Source organism: Rosa rugosa, chromosome 3 (genome assembly GCF_958449725.1).
Source record: "Rosa rugosa chromosome 3, drRosRugo1.1, whole genome shotgun sequence".
In the NCBI taxonomy this organism is placed as follows: Eukaryota; Viridiplantae; Streptophyta; class Magnoliopsida; order Rosales; family Rosaceae; genus Rosa; species Rosa rugosa.
Genome location: NC_084822.1, coordinates 22,276,638 through 22,296,295, shown reverse-complemented (window position 1 = coordinate 22,296,295; position 19,658 = coordinate 22,276,638). Strand labels below are relative to the sequence as shown.

Below are 19,658 nucleotides of genomic sequence, written 5' to 3'. Positions count from 1 at the left end.
ACCAGCCCAGAAAGTCAACGGCCAGAAGAAGTCAACTGTCCAGCCCACTGGTCAACCACCTCCGGTCAACTTTTCCGACGACCGCCGGCGACTTTTCCAGCCATTTTCCGGTGACTTTTCCGGGCACTTTTCCGTCGACTTTTTCCGGTCAAATTTCCGGCGACCTATTTCGAGGTATTTTTTACTAAACATTCCCGTTTTTTTAGAGTTTTTTAATTCAATTTCTCTTCTTTTTCGGGGACTTGCAAACTCCCTTCTTCTACCCCCCCTTTCTTCATCATAGGGGAGACTTAATTAAGCCGAACTGTGGGGGTTCGTGCTCACTCCAAGCTTAGAGCTTGTAGAGTCCTCCAAACTTAGAGTTTGTTGAGAAGTTATGATCGACCACAAACACATCATTGTTTCGATCTAATCCAACCCCTCTTGGAATCGAATTTCTTGGAAGCAACTAAGCTCGGAAATTCCTAATTTCTTGGAAGCGACTACGCTCAGAAATTTTATATGTTTTCGTGGTAGCCTTTTACGCTCCGAAACTAACCCTTTTTCTTGTTCTCTTTCAGGATGAATAACCTGAACAAATTGGACTTTGCTCCATTGGGAACAACTGGCTCTGAATATCACAGGTGGGTTCGTGATGTCCGCCAGCATCTCAAGGCCGATGGAATCCTAGATACGATTCTCGAGCCTAGCCAGGACGTGCTAACTGTTGAGCAAGCTCAAGCTTTGGAAGCAAATAGAGCAGCCTTAGAGGCAAATAAGGCGAAAGCCATCATCCTAATGACTCGTCATATGAATGATTCGCTCCAGTACGAGTGTATGAATGAATAAGACCCCAGAAGGCTGTGGGTCTCACTCGAAGAAAGATTTGGCAACGTCCGTGACTCCATGCTTCCTGACCTAGAAGTGAGATGGCATAGCCTCCGCTTCTGTGATTTCAAGTCAGTTCTTGACTACAACTCGGAAGCACTTCGCATTAAATCCTTAATGGAATTCTGTGATAAAGAGATCACAAATGCGATGTTGATTGAGAAGACTCTCTCTACCTTCCCCGTCTCTGCATTGATGGTTGCTAAGAACTATCGAATCGATATTGCTGCAGGACGGATCACAAGGTTTCATGAGCTCATTGGAGCTATGAATGTCGCTGAAAAGCATGACAACATCCTTGTGAAGAACTATAATTCGAGATCCGTGGAAATAGAGCATATTCCGGAATCCAATTATAGTCGCGCCCCTAAGAGAAGGCGCCAAGCGAAACCCTAATCTTAGGGATACTTCTGGACGTTCTGGTCCATATAATCGCTCTACTTGGGAAGGTAACCGCCAAAATAGGCGAACACGGAACCGAAGAGGTAAATGTGGAAAGAGAGAGGGAGGCAATGCCTCTGGCCATGTTGGTGGCGCCACCAACACTAAGAGCCATCTAAATGACGTTTTCAAAGTGCCTCAATCAATGTAGTTTGAGCAAAGAGATGTATGTTCTCAATGTGGAGTGTCTGATTATTAGGCACACACTTGTAGAGCTCGTGAAGAACTTGTCACCGCCTACAAAGCATATTTGTGAAGCAAGAGAAGCTCACTCTGTAGAACAAGAAGATCAAGAAGATGATCTAGAGTGAAGGGTTGAAGACTACAAATTTGGTTGGGATCAATAGATCACCAATTCTGTTTAAGTCTTTATTTTCCAAGAGATGTAATAGGCAATTGCCACACTATGTAGTAAATGCTATTGGTTTAGCTTTTCTTCACAGAGGCTCATCCAAAATGAGTGTGATGTCTAGGAAGGTTTTGAGATAAGTGGTACTTAAGCGAGCTTTGCTCCACCGACATCTCTCTACTCACCTGGTCATATTTATTTTGGAGTTACCGAAACAAGTCAAACGACTACCATTGTTTTGCATTAGCTAGCATTTTGGATTAGATTTTCTTTGGTCAAAGAGACAATGATGTAACTCCGTTGGCTTATGAATAAAATTTCGAGTTCTTTTCATTATGACTCCATTTTGATTCTGAGCATATGACTTTTGTGACTACGATGGCTGGGCCATCAGTATTAATTCAAGGACATGGAATAGCCCAAGTTCCACTTGCCAAATGGCACCTTAATTACTGTCACAGAAACTCTCTACGCTCCTAGGGACAATCGCACCTATAAATAGCCAACGGATTCCATGCGAAAACGCATGTAGAGAACGGAAATGAGTTCCTTTGCAATACCTCTAATGATTGCGAACAAAGGCGCATCTTAGAAAAGTTTATGTGTCCCTCTAGTGGACTCTATGTCACTATTCGAGCTATTAATCCAATAAAAGTTATGAGAGAAGATCTCTTAGATTTAGACACATATTGGCTTTGTCACGACAGGATAGGTCATCCTAGTCATGATATGATGATCCGTCTACGAAAGACTTCACATGGACATCTTTTCTCTCGAGCGAAATGAAGCATGAATCAAAAGTTGATTCCTGGACTAAGTGTGACCGACGCTGCTGCCTAGGGCACTGCCTCCGTCCACCACCAGCTTAGGGCTGGCGTAGTCCCTATCCATGACGCCATGGATGGCGTCCATCATGGTGATGGCGCCCCAGTTGATGATGCAATCACCAACTTGCTTCAAAATAGCGTTTCAGACGCTCATGCCCAACCAAAATTCTCATTGGTTGCTTCTAAAGCCTCTCGCTCTTTTTACAAAGCCCGTTCCTTAGGGAAATTAGGACTGAGACCGTCCTATGCAAAGGATATGAAAATACTCATTATGTTCTTACATAGAATCCGTAGGGATTCTGTGGACTGATTCCACCAACTTGCGGACGTTTAAATATCTCATGATGTTGGTTGATATGCCAACACGCTGGTCCCGTGTTGTGCCATTGTCCACCTGTAATGCTGCTTATGGTGCACTCCTAGCACATATTATACAACAACGGGCTCACTCCCCGGATCATCCTATCCTGTCAATTGGACTTGACGATGCTAGAGAGTTTACATCGAAGACTTTCGATGGTTATTGCATTGGGACTAATGTTGGACATTATATTCCCATGAACACACCCACATGGTCTCGCGGAAACGACTACGATGGTAGTCCGGACATTGGTAATGCGCACCAATTTTCTTATATCCGCCTGGGATGATGCAATATCGCATGCAGCCATGCTAATTCGTCTACGACCTACCGCCACTCAATGTCTCTCTGCGTTACAGCTAGTGACTGGGTACAAGTATTTTGTACTTACGCACATTTGAGTGAGCCATTTATGTGCCAATTGCGCTGCCACAGCTCACTATGATAGGTCCTCATAGACGAATGGGCAACTACGTTGGATTTGAGACTCCAACTATCGTCCGCCACTTAATGCCCTTGCTAGGCGATCTCCTTACCGCTAGATTTGCGGATGTCACTTTGATGAGACAGTCTTCCCGTCGTTAGGGGGAGATACGAACACGAATGTTCAACAGGAACGACAGGAATTGTCGTAGTCTGTCCCCACTATGTCTCATCTCGATCCCTGTTAAAGTGACGAGATCACACAAATATGCTGCAAACATGCCTGCAAGGAAGGACGTCCCTACGAGAGGACGTAGCGCCACCCTACACGGAGGTAGGCATGGCGCCAACGCCAAAGAATGTGGCACTCTGGCGTTACAGGCCATGGCCCCAGCTAGGATGCATGGGAGGCCCGTGGGTTTCGAAGGATACTTTGGCACACTCCAATCCTTTGATCATCGACACTCAAAATCCGTCTCATGAGTATCTTCCGGGTTATGGTTATCGTTGGGGGACGCCTCAACGTCAGAACCTATTCCTGAGAATATAGAGCTCTATGAAACTTACACTAGTATACATGAGACGTGGGATAAAAACTCCATCATAATTGATGATGTAGTCACGCATTTCGTTGCGCATGAGTTTGTTGAGTCTGATGATATCGAACCACGCTCCGTTGATGAATGAATGCCAACGCAGAGAAATTTGGCCTAAATGGAAAAGATGCGATCCAGGTTAAGATGGATTCTCTAACGAAGAGGAAGGTTTTCGAGCTAGTGATGCCAACACCTCCTAACATAAACACCTATTGACTACTGGGTCTTCGTTAGAAAGCGTGATGAGAAAAAGAGATGGGAATCTCGCCTTATGGCGCAAGGCTTCTCACAAAACGCCCTGGAATCGACTACGATGAGTCATATTCTCTCGTAATGGATGTCATTGCACTCCACTACCCTATCAGTTTGGTAGTTTCCGAATAACTGAACATGCAACTTACAAATGTGGTCACTACGTATCTTTATGGGGATCTAGATACGGAATATAAATGAAAGTTCATGGTGAACTTCATTTACCCAAGTCAAGTGGCTCTAGACCACGGAGCGCGTTTTACAAAGAGGTTGAAACGCTCACTAAGATGACTACTTGATTGGGAAGGGATATGCCCACGCGTTTCCATAACAAGTTTCGGATTCTATCGCGGTTCATGTTGGACATGATCTTCATTAGAATCCCTTAAAGAGTTAAGGGAAACCGCTGAACACTTAAAATCCGATTTTGAGATGAAGGATTATGGGAGAACACGATTATGTCTCGGTTTGGAACTTGAGCATCGTGTTGATAGATGCTTAGGCATTTTGACAAGGTCAAACCTTCAAGCACCCCCATGATCGTCCGTAGTCTTGATCCTGAAAAGGATCCTCTTCGTTCGAAGGATGATGACGAAGATGCGCTAGGGGCAGAAATGCCCTAGTTAAGTACAATAGGCGCATTATTGTACATAGCTCAATGCACAAGACCGGACATCTCATTTACCATGAACTTGTTAGCTAAGATATAGCTCTGCGCCAACGCGACGCCATTAGATTGGTGTAAAAGATATCTTTCAGTACTTGAGATGTACGATTGATATGGGCTTGTTCTATCCCTACAGAGAGATGATGGATTCGGACCCATCACACACCAGGAACGCCGCCAACACTCACCTGCGTCCACTATCCCCATCCCAAAACGACATGTGTTTTGGAAGGTTTAGCTGATGCTGGGTATCTCTCTGACCCACACAAAGGTCATTCCCAAAATGGTTAAGTGTTCACCATGGGTAAAGATCGTGATATCTTGGAGGTCTACAGAAATAGACCCTAGTCGCTATATCTTCGAACAATGCAGAGATCATTGCCTCTTCACGAAGAGGTTCGTGAATGTATATGGATTGGATCCATAATTACGCATGTTCGAACAATTGTGGTTTGAAGTCTACCACAGATGAGCCTACGAGCATTTAGGATAATGCTGCTTGTTTTGAACAAATGAAGCAAGGCTACATCAAAAGCGACAACACCAAGGATAATCAGCAACAACAGACTCTCCTCAAGATCAAAGTGAACTAGGTTCAATCTGAGGACAGTGTGGCAGGCTTGCTCACCAAGTCATTGCCTAAATTCCACTTTCGAGAAACATGTTGGTAGCATCGTTTACGGAGGTTATCCGAACTCCCATGACCGTAGTCATCAGGGGGAGATGCAGACATCAGGGGGAGATGTCTACATGTATGGTCTCGAAACGTGAAGGGTGTGTTGTGCTCTTTTTCCGCTTCGACCGAGGTTATTTTTGTCCCACTGGGTTTTTGTTACTCGGCAAGGTTTTTAATGAGGCAACGAGAGAAGCACCACGTTTGGACGACACAAGGGGGAGTGTTCAAGGAAATCCCGATTATGTGTCTGGCCCAAACTCTAGGTTACTTGACCTAGTGGTAATAGGGTTAAAATAGAAGGATCTAGATTCCTATTCAATGTACGATTACTTTCCTTGTATGATTGAGATTCTATGTATTGTAATCCTCTATATAAAGAGGCCCCTATTATCAATGAGAATACACAGCAAATTCCTCTCAATTTCAGTTTCTCTACAACAGTATCATATTATTTTTCCTTCATTTTACAGTTGTATTATTATGATATTAGTCTTTATTAATAAACATATATTTAATATTTAGAAAAATTTGGAATTGTCATGAGATTTTAAATAAAGAGGTCTAATATTCAAATCTCATCATTGTGGTTTTTTAATATTTTTAAAAACAAAATGAAATTTTGTGTTTGTAATGGGCCGACCCACAATATGTCGTGCTCGGGCCGTGCCGGGCCCATTACCGGCTCGGACCGGGCCGGGCCAATGGGCCAATATTCCTAGGCCCAACCCGACCCGTTATTCTAACGTGTCGGGTCTGTGCCGTGCTCGTGCTTAGCGGCCTGTTTGCCACCTCTATTCAGGCCCATTGACCTTTGAACCGGGCTTCGATCTTCCAAATACTAATGGGGTGATCTATTTATCCCCAAAGAAGCGGGGCCGGCCCAAAGGTAGCAGAAATGTAGCAAAGCCTGGGCTAGGGATGCAAAGCCCAAAAAGAAGAGGTTTCCTAAGAAGACTGGGGAACCAAAGGAGATGGAGGTGGCGGTGAGTTCATCTTCCTCAGTGGCAGTGCATGAGGAGGCCATAAGGCCCAAGGTAGGAGAAACAGTGGATGGTCGAATAACTTTGGTAATGACTCTATCTGATAGCTCTAGTGAGCGGGTCATTATGTGTAATTTTGCTGAACTTCAATATCAGTTGACTATTTCTCTCAAAAAAAAAGAAAAAAGGATAGGGATCAAGTTGTGGATAAATCAATTAGGACTCATCAATCAGACCTTCAAAATAAGGGATAGGGATAAATTGACCTAAGATTATTCAATTGATAATGATAATTTTATTTTTTCCCTATTCTATTAATGTTTTATGTATGTATTTTGTTTTTAAGGCTTACACCTTTGTGAAAACGTCTTGAGTCACGCCTTAGCATTTTAAAACATTGCTACTAACTATAGTTTTTTATTTAAATTTCACTTATCTATATGTTGCATAGTACAATTAAAATAATATAAATCCCCGCCTAAGCCCCACCGGCCCACCGCACCTAAGCTGTGCCAATTTGGGCCTTAGATAGTCTAGCTCTAGATATACTTTGTTTATAGGAAGAATATATGGAAAATTCTGGAATACGCCCTGGGTAGCGTGCGCCCTTGACGGGTGTTAACGGAAGGGTAAAATTTCCGTATAAGACTGACAACGTGTAGTGGGTAAAACAATTTAACTGCGACGACCTCCTTCGCACATGCCTATCAAAAATGGTGCAGAAACAGACCGACAAAACTCATTTGAAGGAAGTCTCAAGTCTCATTTGAGGTTGAAAGAGTGAACTCGGAGCAAATGGAAGGTTGTTGATCGGAAATTCCAGATCCGCAACATATCCATGTCCCTCGCGGTCCGCCATCTCCCGGTCGCCGTCGCTCCGGCCAGCCCAGTCGAACGTCCTCCCCATCCTCCTCCAAGGTTACTGCTCCGGCTGCAATGGTGTCATCGTCAAGGCCTTCGACGAAGGCACGCGCGACTACTCGTACGGCTAATGCCTCGTCACCAGAATCAAGAACCACTCGAACCAAGAAGTTGAGGGTCAAGCTTGTGTTTGATTAAGAATCTATGGGTTTAGGAATTAAATGTTGAATCGAATCGTATGGGTGAACCGTGAAGGATTAATATTGTGAAATCTCCAGAAAGAGGTCGAAGGAGAATCAACTCCTAAGAAAGTAAGAAGAAACCAGTTTAAATTTCTTTACTACAAAACTGAAGACAAGAATAATAAAACCACAAACGTGGTGCGGTGGCTAAGGCACAAGGAATTGATGGTGGCAACCGGGGATCAAACCACCTCTCATTCCCTTACCTTTTTTTTTTTTTTTTTTTATTTCTTGTTGTCTTTTTATTTTTTGTTTTTTAACTTTTTTTGTTTCAATTTAATTAGTTCGTTCAAATTTGTTGGTTACCATTCTGGTTTCATTTTGACGATATTAGTGACATAAAAATAAAATGGAAAAAAAAAAATTTGAATTTTCTATTTAACGTTGACTTGATTAAATTTTATTGATAAACTTAACAGTTAAGTGTTTTAAAAAATTAACCGCGAAAATTAAATCCCTCGAGTTGTTGTACATAACTAGTAGACACTATGTCAAAAAATGCTTCATACCATACCCCTCAGACGATAGAAGACGTTTTTTCTGTTGTCTGATTTTTTTGAACGTCTTCAGACAACAGATTTAACTATTTATGTCGTCTAAATGGTATCAAAATCAACACCAATTCAACTTTTTTCAAGTTTATTATAATTTAGAAAATTCAGACAACAGATTTTGTTGTCTGAGTAAATGGAAAAATTATTTACCCTTATCTGGACAAAAAAAAAAATTTGGTTGAACTAAAACTTAATATGAACTAGATGCCTATACCCCGAGTTTTCTCAACACTTAGTCAAAAAAACAGAAACCTTCTTTCCCTCTCCCTGAGCTAGACCCCGAGCAACTTCAGCTCCCCATTTTGGTTCTTCTCCCCTAATCAGAGACATTCTTTCCCTTTCCCAATTATGGTTATTCTCTCCCTGATCTAGGTTTTCTACACAGAAGAGTCTCATCAACCTCTCCCCGATCTAGGTCAAGAAGACAGTACTGTTGGTGGAGTTCTTCGATTTCACGGTAAGTCTTATTCTTCGTCTTAGGGTTTCGACCTTGATTTGTGTTGGGTTTTAGTGCTTCCTTGGGATATTGATTTGGGGTTTTAGGGTTTCTTTGGGATATCGAATTGGTAACGATTTAGAGATGGGGTGATTGAAATAGAATTGGGTTTTATTCTGGTTTATGGATTTGGGGATGGTTTATGGTTCATTTTGATTTGGGATGGTTTATGGTTATTCAGAATCTAAGGCTCTGACTCCTCTCCAATAGTGCTCCTCCCTCTCAATCTTCAGCCTCCATGACTCTATATTTGATGCCTGAGATTCAGTTCCTCGTTTTTTCTATTGGGTTTTCTGAAATTTTCTCTTCTTATTGATTGGGACATTGGGTATATGAAATCTATGTTTGGGTTTATTGATTGGATGTTTGGGTATATGAAATCTATGTTTGGGTTTTCTGAAATTTTCTCTTCTTTCTCTCTCTCTCTCTCTCTATTTTCGATCTAACCCATCTCCGGTCCATTTCACAGAATGCAGCAACCTGCAAGGCTGTAACCAGCAACCCATCTCCGGTCTCCGAGCTCCGCCTCCAGCCTTTCAAGCCCCACCGGCCACCGCCGAACTCGGGGTTGGAGACTTGGAGCACTCCCGAGTCCCGAACACGGAACACAACGAGCAAGGCTGTAACCAGCAACCAGCATATTGTTCGATTCAATGGTAAGTCTCCGACGAGATTTAATATCTAGTCTTGATAGTTGTTCGGATTGTGAAGATTCACCAATTATCATTTATTAGTTTTGTTTCATGACATAACTGGCGAATTATCATTTATTAGATTCACCAATTATCATTTATTCTTTTGTTTCATAACATACCAAAAGAAAGTGATTGAGAAACTTATAGCAGAAAGGGACTGTTTGATTGTCATGGCTACTGGAAGTGGCAAGTCTTCGTGGCAGGTACGTTGTACTGATTTGCGGGTTTGAGATGAATTTAGATAAGGCTGATGAAACTTTGACTTTTTTTATTCTAATGGGTCATTGAATTTGTAGCTAAATTTGCATATGGAAATGAAAAGTTGAGATTTTTGTTCTAATGGGTTACTGAATGTGTAGCTGAACTTGCATACGGAAACGAAAAGTTGAGATTTTTATTCTGATAGTAATTGAATTTGTTGGGTTGCAGTGAGGCAGATGTGTATCTTTTCGATGGTTGCATTACACCGTGGAAAGTCCCAAATGGGAAAGACCTCCTTTTTGTGAGACCTGATGCTGTGTTTGATGGGAAGAAACTGATCAGGTTGTTTCAGATTTGTGTGTGCCTTTTCTTTTCTACTTGGTTTTGAATTTTTAGAAATAATTTGGGTTCTTTTTGGTTTCAATTTTGAGTCTTGAGTGGCAATGAGCTTGAATCTAATTAAAGGTACCTGTTGGGTTTCGTCAGATACTAACTATATCTCTCTTCGGATAGTGGAGGAGTTCCACATTGTTTCCCACAGTTTGGACCCATCCCTATGCAGCCCAACTTAAAAGAAACTTTTAGATTCTTTTATTTTTCCTTTCATTTTAAATGAAAAAAAAAAAAGAACAAAAAAAGAAAAGATTCTTGTCCTGCCAACAAGGATACCCTTATGGAGATCTAGTTCTTTCTTTTACTGCATGATATTGTAACTGAATTATTCTATCTTTTGATATTGTTCTAAGTTTTGGAGATTTTGTTCAATTAATAGCATGGATTTGCAAGAAATCTAGATTGGTCGATCGTTGCTTCTGAAAATGTGCAAGGAGATCCTGTCTGAAAGATGGTCCTTACAGTCTTGCAGTTTGGGATTTCAGTTTTCAAGCTTTGTACAAGGTCAGTTTTCATATTCCTATATGAAAATGATGCTCGTCTAGTTCAGGTGGTAATTCATTTCCCTCTTGGTGTAAAGACTGCATGCATAAAATAGTAACTTCGTAATTGTAATTTGTTGTCTACTTTTTTGTTATGGACAATGTAGATTGGAAAACAAATTTCTAACTTCGTATGTATCTCCCCGATTGCAAATCACTTTGCAAACAAAGAGTCTTTCCACCGAACTTGTTATTAAAAATACAGACAGCAAACCATTTTCATTCAGACTGTAATTGAGGCTAGAGACCTAATTGTAAGCAATGCGCAATTGGGGCTGGCTTTTCCAATTGGTATTTGTTTGTATGGAAAGATCACATCTTTAAAGGATATGACTTATTCTTTTTTTCCTTTGTGGTTCATGTCTGCTCTCTGTCCAATTTGGAGTTGCTCATCAAAGAGAGGTGAATATATACCTCCTTTATCATGATCGTTTCTACAGATCAATTAATGTTTACACTTTTACTTTTTGAATATACATGTTTGTTCATTCAGATCTGTCATGAAATACTTATGTTCTATTGATGCATTTATATGATTGGGAGTTGTGACAACTATACTATTAGCTATTCTTTCATCAACCTAGAGACACATATACTGTTATGAGCATGTCCTGTTTGTCATTTGAGACCTATGCATGTAACTTGGAATTCTATTTGTAGTGCATGTAACTTAGACTTATGCATATGAATTGAATCATATTAATCCGGATGTCAAGGTTCATTACATATTTGTTTCTATGTAGAATGTATTGCATAAGTCAAAACAAATAAAACATATTCCTTATTTCTTTTTTCTTCTTTTCTTCTAGTTTTCAATTGAGTTCAGAAGTATGGCAGTTTATTCTAAGCATTGGCTTTGGCCTAGCAAGCATAGTTCCAGTAGCATTCCATTTAGTTACTACAAATTCTCCTATGTACACTTACATATATGCTTTTGCAACGCATCCTCTAGGTGAAAGGTGCTCTTCATATCTCATATTCAGGTGAACCAAGCCAGGAAGCAGGGGCGTCACACATACAGCTCTGTAGTGTTTAAACTGCTCTTCCCATGAACTTGGGTCTCATTCATTCATTTTTTGTGTTCCTTCAGGATTACTCGCAGCAGCCCCCTATGCAGGAACTAATTGCAAGGGATCTTCATGATAACGAATGGAAATTCAGACATATATTTCGAGGTAAGTATGGAACTATGGATTTAGCATTCTTCAAATCAACTACTCTAGCTTTAATGTTGAAGAAAGACCTGAAGATTTCTGACTTTCCGTTAGAGGAGGCTTGCAACAACACTAGAGTAATTGGTACGTGAAATAGATCGAGGAAGATCCCGGCAAATAACTAACTTGTAAAGCTTAATTATCTTGTAAAGCTTGTTTGACAACGTCTATTTTATATGCATTCAAAACATTCACAGGTAACATGTTTGACAACGTCTATTTTATATGCATTCAAAACATTCACCAGTATGGCTGGTTATGCATTATGGCTACCACCAGTACAATCACATTATTGACTTAAAGAAGACATGTAGCGCAGACCTTTTCTCCTCAACTAGCTGCATTACTTCACACATACACATCAACACACATGTTTACCAGTATGATACTTATAGTTTCGTATTTAAGAGTGTTCAGATTTGGTGTTAAGCAAGTCCCTTATTATGGTTATGCATTGGCAGGCGATGGGTCATCAAGTTAATTGCTGGAAAGTGTTCAACTCTGAAAGAGATCGTCACCAAAGAGTCTGAGCTGGTGGAGAAAATAGCCGAGGTTTATATTCAGTTCAGCTGGTGTTGATGAACCTAAATTATGCATGCAGTTGCTCTGCCTAGCTACTCTTTCTTTACCTTATAGGTTTTTGACTTGGTGCAATATTAGGTAAATGATCGAGATAAGATGGTTTTTTGGTTCTCTCGATCATTATGTAATTGTTGACTAGGTTTAGAGTTGGAACTATGGATTGTATTTTGGATGATGTTGATGCAATGAAATGTAGGCATCATTTTGAATGCTGATTTTAGTCCAATTTTATGGTTTTGATGATTGTAAATGAATGATGTTGAAATGGTTGAAAGGCAACAGATATATGCAGGTTTCACAATTTATGTTGTATCAAGAAAATAGAAACAACATAAACAAATGATCATCTGTTGTTTCTACCAAGTTCAAACAACATAAAAGCAGAGTTCAAATAGCTCTCAGACAACAGAAGTAGGTGATTGATATGTTGTTTCTACCAAATTCAAACAACAGAAAAGTAGAGTTCAAAGAGCTCTCAGACAACAGAAGTAGGTGATTGATATGTTGTTTTTACCACGTTGAAACAACAGAAAAGTAGAGTTCAAATGGCTCTCAGACAACAGAAGTAGGTGTTGATATGTTGTTTCTAAGCCATTCAAACGATAGAAACAACAAAAACTCCGTCATCTTACATTAACTACATCGACAGTTATTTTTTGAATCCGTTGATGAAGTGAATTTCCAACAACATTAATATGTAGTGGTATGGTGTTTCAGACGACAGATAGACTCCGATTCTTCAATATTAGGTACTTCAGACGACAGAACTTAAACTGAATCTGTCGTCTGAGTAGCTTAGAAACGACGGAGAATATCTGTCGTCTGAATGGCTTAGAGACGGCAGCCACTTAGACAACAGATTTTTACTTCATCAGACGACATATATGATCTGTCGTCTGAAGCATTTTTTGGCATAGTGAGAGGTATACCATATGAGAAATTGTCATGAAAAGTGCTCTTATAGTATTAATGATGAATTGACAAATTGTGTTCTAGTGTTTAGGGTTAATGAAGATATTGTAGTTGATCGAGTGGATAATTGTTGAAACGAAGTCGAAACGGAATAATATTTTGAAAATGAGCATAAAATATCTCAACAATTGCATCCAACGGTCGGTTTTCCCAAACTCTAATGTCTTTATGGGGTTGCCCTTAGAGGAATGTAATTAATAAATAGTGTTATTAAGGTGTCATCGGTTGACCATAGGGATCGAAGTCGAAATTATGATGAAATTGATTGATTTTTTTACATTAAACATAAAATATTTCAATCATCTCATCCAACGGTTAGTCTGACACAATTTCCTTCTCCTTTTCTTTTTGAAAAATCCACATCACTATATAAGCAATATACAAGTTATACAACACTAGTAGGCACATAGGTATTTATAGTGATCCGCAACCCAAAATTGAAAAATCGATAAATTTGACATTATCCATGTATTTAACATGTATAAGTAGGTACCGTGTAAAAAAATTAACTCGGTCGGCCGTCGTTTTCATACTGGTCAAAGGGGTCAACCTCTTATATTCTTATGTTTCCCTAAGGGGAGCCGAAAAACTGGGAGATAAACTTCCCGAATTTCTTACATGTGTTGATACACCTTGTCTCCACGAGAGTGTGAGCGCTGATAGATCGAGAAAAAAAGTTGTGAGAGAATGGTTACGAGTATTTTAGTTTGATGAGTATTTAGAGTTTAGGGTTGACCACGTGGATCGAGACCGAAACAATGACGAAAACATGTAAATTTCTTACCATAGCCATATTTCCCCGTCTTGATCACATCCAGTGGTCGAATTTGCCGAATTATATTTCCTCCATCTTGTTCATTTTGGAATGTATATTTTTCCCTACAATAAACATGTTAGACAACATTAGTAAGCTACAACGATTTTGTGCAATCCAAAAATCTGGCACATTTATTCCGTTGTGATTTGGCTCTCTTAGGGAAGTATTTTGTTTATAGGGTTGATCGCTTTAAACAATGTGAAAAACGACGGGGGACTGGGTCATTTTTTTACATAATATCTATTACTACAAAATAAACACATGGGTGATTTCAAATTTATTGATTTTAGTTTCAGTTTTTCTTTGAATTGCACACAATATGGAAAAATATGCCTATTTTTTTCGTCGTGATTGCATTTGTCCTTTGAAAGTATTATAGAAAAAATGAGTTTCCATAGTCCCTTTCTTTTCTCTAAATTGTGTTTTAGTGTTAGTAATAATGAAGACATTGTAATTGACCGAGTGGATCGTTATTGAGACGAAGTCGAAAGCGGATAATATATTGAAAAATGAGCATAAGATATCTTAACCATTGCATCCAATGGTTGGTTTCCCCAAAGTCTTATATCTTTATGGGGTTGCCTTTAGAGGAATGTAACTAATAAATAAGTCAACTACATTAGTGGGCATGTAAGCAGTTTGTGCGATCTAAATAATCGAAATTGGAAATCGATCAGTTTGACATTATCTATCTATTTATAATATATTATTAGGTACTGTGTAAAAAAATTAACCCGATCTGTCGTCATTTCGACATTAAATAAAGCGGTCAACCCTTTATATGCTTCTATTTCCCTAATGGGAGCTTGATCACGAAGAGATAAATTTTCCAAAATTTTTCCATTAGGTTATATAGCTCATACCCACGAGAGTATAAGAGCTGACAGATCGAAAAAATAAGTTGCGAGTGAGCGGTAATGAGCATTTTAGTTTTTTTGTGTATTTAGGGTTTAAGGTTGATCACGTAGATCGAGACCCAAACTAGGACGAAAAAAATTAAAATTTTGACCATAACCATTTCTTTATGCCATGATCATATCTAACGGTCGAATTTGATAAATTATATTTCATCCACCTTGTTTGTCATTGAAGGTATACTTCTACATATAACTAATAAATAAAGTTAAACTACATTAGTAGGCATGTAAGCATTTTGTGCGATCTAAATAATCGAAATAGAAAATCGATCAGTTTGACATTATCCATCTATTTATAATATTTTATTAGGTACTGTGTAAAAAAATTAACCCAATCTGTCGTCATTTCGACAACAAATAAAGTGGTCAACCCTTTTTATGCTTCTACTTCCCTAAGGGGAGCTTAATCACGAAGAGATAAATTTTCCAAACTTTTAACATTAGGTTATATAGCTCATACCCACGAGAGTGTAAGAGCTGACAGATCGAAAAAATAAGTTGCGAGTGAGCGGTAATGAGCATTTTAGTTTTATGTGTATTTAGGGTTTAAGGTTGACCACGTAGATCGAGACCCAAATTACGACGAAAAGAATTGAAATTTTGACCATAACCATTTCTTTATGTCATGATCATATCTAACGGTCGAATTTGATAAATTATATTTCATCCACCTTGTTTGTCATGGAAGGTATACTTCTACACGTAACTAATAAGTAAACATTAGTGGGCATGTAAGCATTTTGTGCGATCTAAATAATCGAAATGGAAAATTGATCAGTTTGACATTATCCATCTATTTATAATATATTATTAGGTACTGTGTAAAAAAATTAACCCGATCCGTCTTCATTTCACCGTTAAATAAAGCGGTCAACCCTCTATACACTTCTACTTCCCGAAGGGGAGCTAAATTATGAAGAGATAAACTTTCCGAAACTTTTATATTAAGTTATATAAATTATACCCACGAGAGTGTGAGAGCTGACAGATTGAAAAAATAAGTTGTGAGTAAGTGGTCATGAGCATTTTAGTTTTATGTGGTCTTTTAGGTTTAGGGTTGACCTAGTAGATCGAGAACCAAATAACGACAAAAATAGCTGAAATTTTGACCATAACCATTTATTCTTATCATGATAACATCCTACGGTCGATTTTGATAAAATCTATTTCCTACACATTGTTGCTCATGGAAGGTATACTTTTAATTACAACTACTAAACTAGTTATACTACTTTAGTAGACATATAAGAATTTTGTGCGATCTAAAAACTTGAAATTAAAAATTGATAAATTTTATATTACCCATATATTTATAGCGTATTAATAGGTATTGTGTAAAAAAATTAACCCAATTCGCCGTCATTTCGACATGAAATAAACCGGTCAACCCTTTAAAAGCGTCTACTTCCCTAAGGGGAGCCGACCCTTGATGAGATAAAATTCCCTAAATTTTTACATTATTTGATATAGCTCCTACTCACAAAAGCGTGAGAGCTGACAGATCGAAAAAATAAGTTACGAGTGAGCGGTTATGAGTATAGTGGTTTTATGTGGTATTTAAGGTTTAGGGTTGACCTACTAGATCAAGACCCAAACGACGATGAAAATAGCTGAAATTTTGACCATAACCATTTATTCTTATCGTGATGACATCCTACGGTCGATTTTGATAAAAATCTATTTCCTACACATTGTTGCTCATGGAATGTATACTTTTCATTACAACTAATAAGCTAGTTATACCACATTAGTAGACTTGTAAGAATTTTGTGCAATCCAAAAAATCGAAATTGAAAATCGATAAATTTGATATTACCCATATATTTATAGTGTATTAGTAGGCATTGTGTAAAAAAATTAACCCAATCCGCCATCATTTTGACATGAAATAAACCGGTCAACCATTTAAAAGCTTCTATTTCCCTAAGGGGAGCCGACCCTTGATGAGATAAAATTCCCTAACTTTTTATATTATTTGATATTGCTCCTACCCACGAGAGCGTGAGAGCTGACAGATCGAAAAAATAAGTTGCGAGTGAGCGGTTATAAGCATATTAGTTTTATGTTGTATTTAAGGTTTTGGGTTGACCTACTAGATCGAGACCCAAACGACGACGAAAATAGCTGAAATTTTGACCATAACCATTTCTTCTTGTTATGATAACATGCTACGGTCGATTTTGATAAAGTCTATTTTGTACACATTGTTGCTCATGGAAGGTATACTTTTCATTACAACTAATAAGCTAGTTATACCACATTAGTAGACATATAAAAATTTTGTGCAATCCAAAAAATCGAAATTGAAAATCGATAAATTTGATATTACCCATCTATTTATAGTGTATTAGTAGGCATTGTGTAAAAAAATTAACCCAATCCGTTGTCATTTTGACATGAAATAAACCGGTCAACCCTTTAAAAGCTTCTACTTCCCTAAGAGAGCCGACCATTGAGGAGATAAAATTCCTGAAATTTTTACATTATTTGATACAGCTCCTACCCACGAGAGTGTGATAGCCCCTTCCCACAACTTTCCTACTATGGCGCCACACGGAATGTAATCCGGCGACACTCTATTTCTTTAGTCTTTTTTTTTTTTCCTTCTCTAAAACGTTCATCTCCACTATTGAAATTAACATGCATAATTTTTTATTATAATAATAATTACACATTTTAGTATAGTTTAAGTAGTGTTAGTTTATTATAATTTTTACAAAATCTGGTAAAAAAGAAAAACAAATCAGTTAAACAAACAAAATTAATGGCACTTTTTGCAGATAAAAAAGTGTGCCGAAAACTCGAAAAGCCAAACCCAATTACCCAAATAAAACAACTGATACGTGGCTCGAACCTGGGAAAGCCACCACAAAAACAACGTGCCCTCACCATCACGTCAATGCTTGTGGATGGTTTAACATTCCTTCATTTAACTAAAGTCAGCAGTGAATATTTTACCGGAAATTCCTCCTGAGTCCTGATGTTCAGGCGAGTCGAGGAGTACCAATCCGATTGAACTTCCCACATGTTTTGGTCAATGGGTTTCTTTGAGTCCTTGTTTACTACTTTTTGCAATGAAGATAAATAGAGCTGCGTCACTTCCACAACCCAGACCAACTTCAACAGAGTCCATGAGACCATTAACTCCAGCCGATGCTATGGCATCCAAATTTTGGCCGCCTAAAGAGAGTCTTAAATCCCACTTTGGAGTTTGGAATTGACACATCTCCCGCACCATCCATTAACAAAAATGCCTGCTAGGGACGCCCCATGTATCTGGGTTTTCAAGAAAAATGGAATCTTTTGGCTTTTTTGGTCTCCTCCTTTGTTTGCAACACAGTTTTGTTTCAAAGCAGAGTCACTGGAGCATCTCAAACATTTGAAAGGCTTCAATGACGATCCTTGTTTGGACCCAGAAAGAGAGAATTGCTTTTGAAACTGGGCTTGTGGTTTTGAGAAGTTGCTGATCGATTACAGAGGAATTGGCTATGGCTGAAGCTCTCTATCTTTATATCTCCAATTCTCCACTGTATTTATTCTGCATAAAGGTTCAAACAATCAAACTTGAAAGCAGAGGATTGATTCTCAGTACCCAGAGAAATCGAAAATGGGTTGGACACTTGTACATGTGGTTCCTTCTCCGCTCTGTCTTCTTGTGGGCGATTGTTTACCGTAACGGAGTATTTTTTTACTGATAACGGTCGTTATCTGGGGAATTACTTCTGTGACCTTCATTCTCAAAACATGTGGACATGAATAGCCCACAGAGTCTGGTCCCACGAGGGCGCAGCGTACGTAGGGCGTATTCCAGCCGCTCCCAGAATATATAATGACATTAGAGTAAAGTGCTTTCTAGCGCGGTTGCCACATATTGACCTACCCAAAAAATTCCAAAATTAACATGACATTAATGAGCCATCATTTTCTCTGGGCCATGTCTTCCTTGGATAATTAGGGTCCTTTGACCCATAAGGACCGAAAGTTCTTCCATGCTCAGAGCATGAAGTGCTCGGGCACATCACCACACTTTCTAACCATCAGATATGTTCTCACAATTCTGACCACTCACTTATATAAACCGGCTGACCTGCTAGCTCGTTTTCGGTTCAAGAAATCACCATGATCATTTTACTCTTTTTCTCTTAGTAAAATCTCAGTTAACAATCGTCCAGATTGAGGGTGGCTAGCTGGGGTGAATTAAGTTTTACGCAAACTGAGTGGAGTTCTACCTGAGAGGCTGGATCGTTTATCACTTTTTAGAAGTGGATCTAGTTGTGTAGGAGAGGAACCCCGGGTGTTCATCATTCACCATGCTCCTCAACCCAGAAAACTCTTTTTCACCGTCCCCTGCAGAATTTAGCTGGGATTTGACGGACTGAATCATTCTGATCTTGACTTTCCACACCAAATTCAATTCCCTCTTCAATATTTGACCAGCAAATCGAATTTGGAATAAGTAAAAAGAGAGAACCACAAAAGGGAGAGAGAATATAAAAAAACAAAGATCGATGCTCCCTAGCTTTTTTTTATCAACATATGTTTGAATGATCTCCTGCCATGGGCTCCGGTGATTCTCTGAGCTGCTATCGGGATCGCTCGAGCTGTTTGAATGATCTTCTAGGTCCATTTCCAATCCTATTAGCACAGGAGCCATCATTGTTCCTAATCTCAACACCATCCCCATCATCAGCATCAACACCACGGGACACTGGTTCTGACTTTACATGATTATC

The 19,658-nt window shown here is 39.0% G+C and overlaps 1 pseudogene; it reads left to right on the top strand.

Annotated features, from left to right (window-relative positions):
* The first annotated feature begins 6,430 nt into the window (after positions 1 to 6,430).
* On the top strand, positions 6,431 to 10,959 carry LOC133737435 (putative glucose-6-phosphate 1-epimerase; annotated as a pseudogene).
* Positions 10,960 to 19,658: the final 8,699 nt, after the last annotated feature.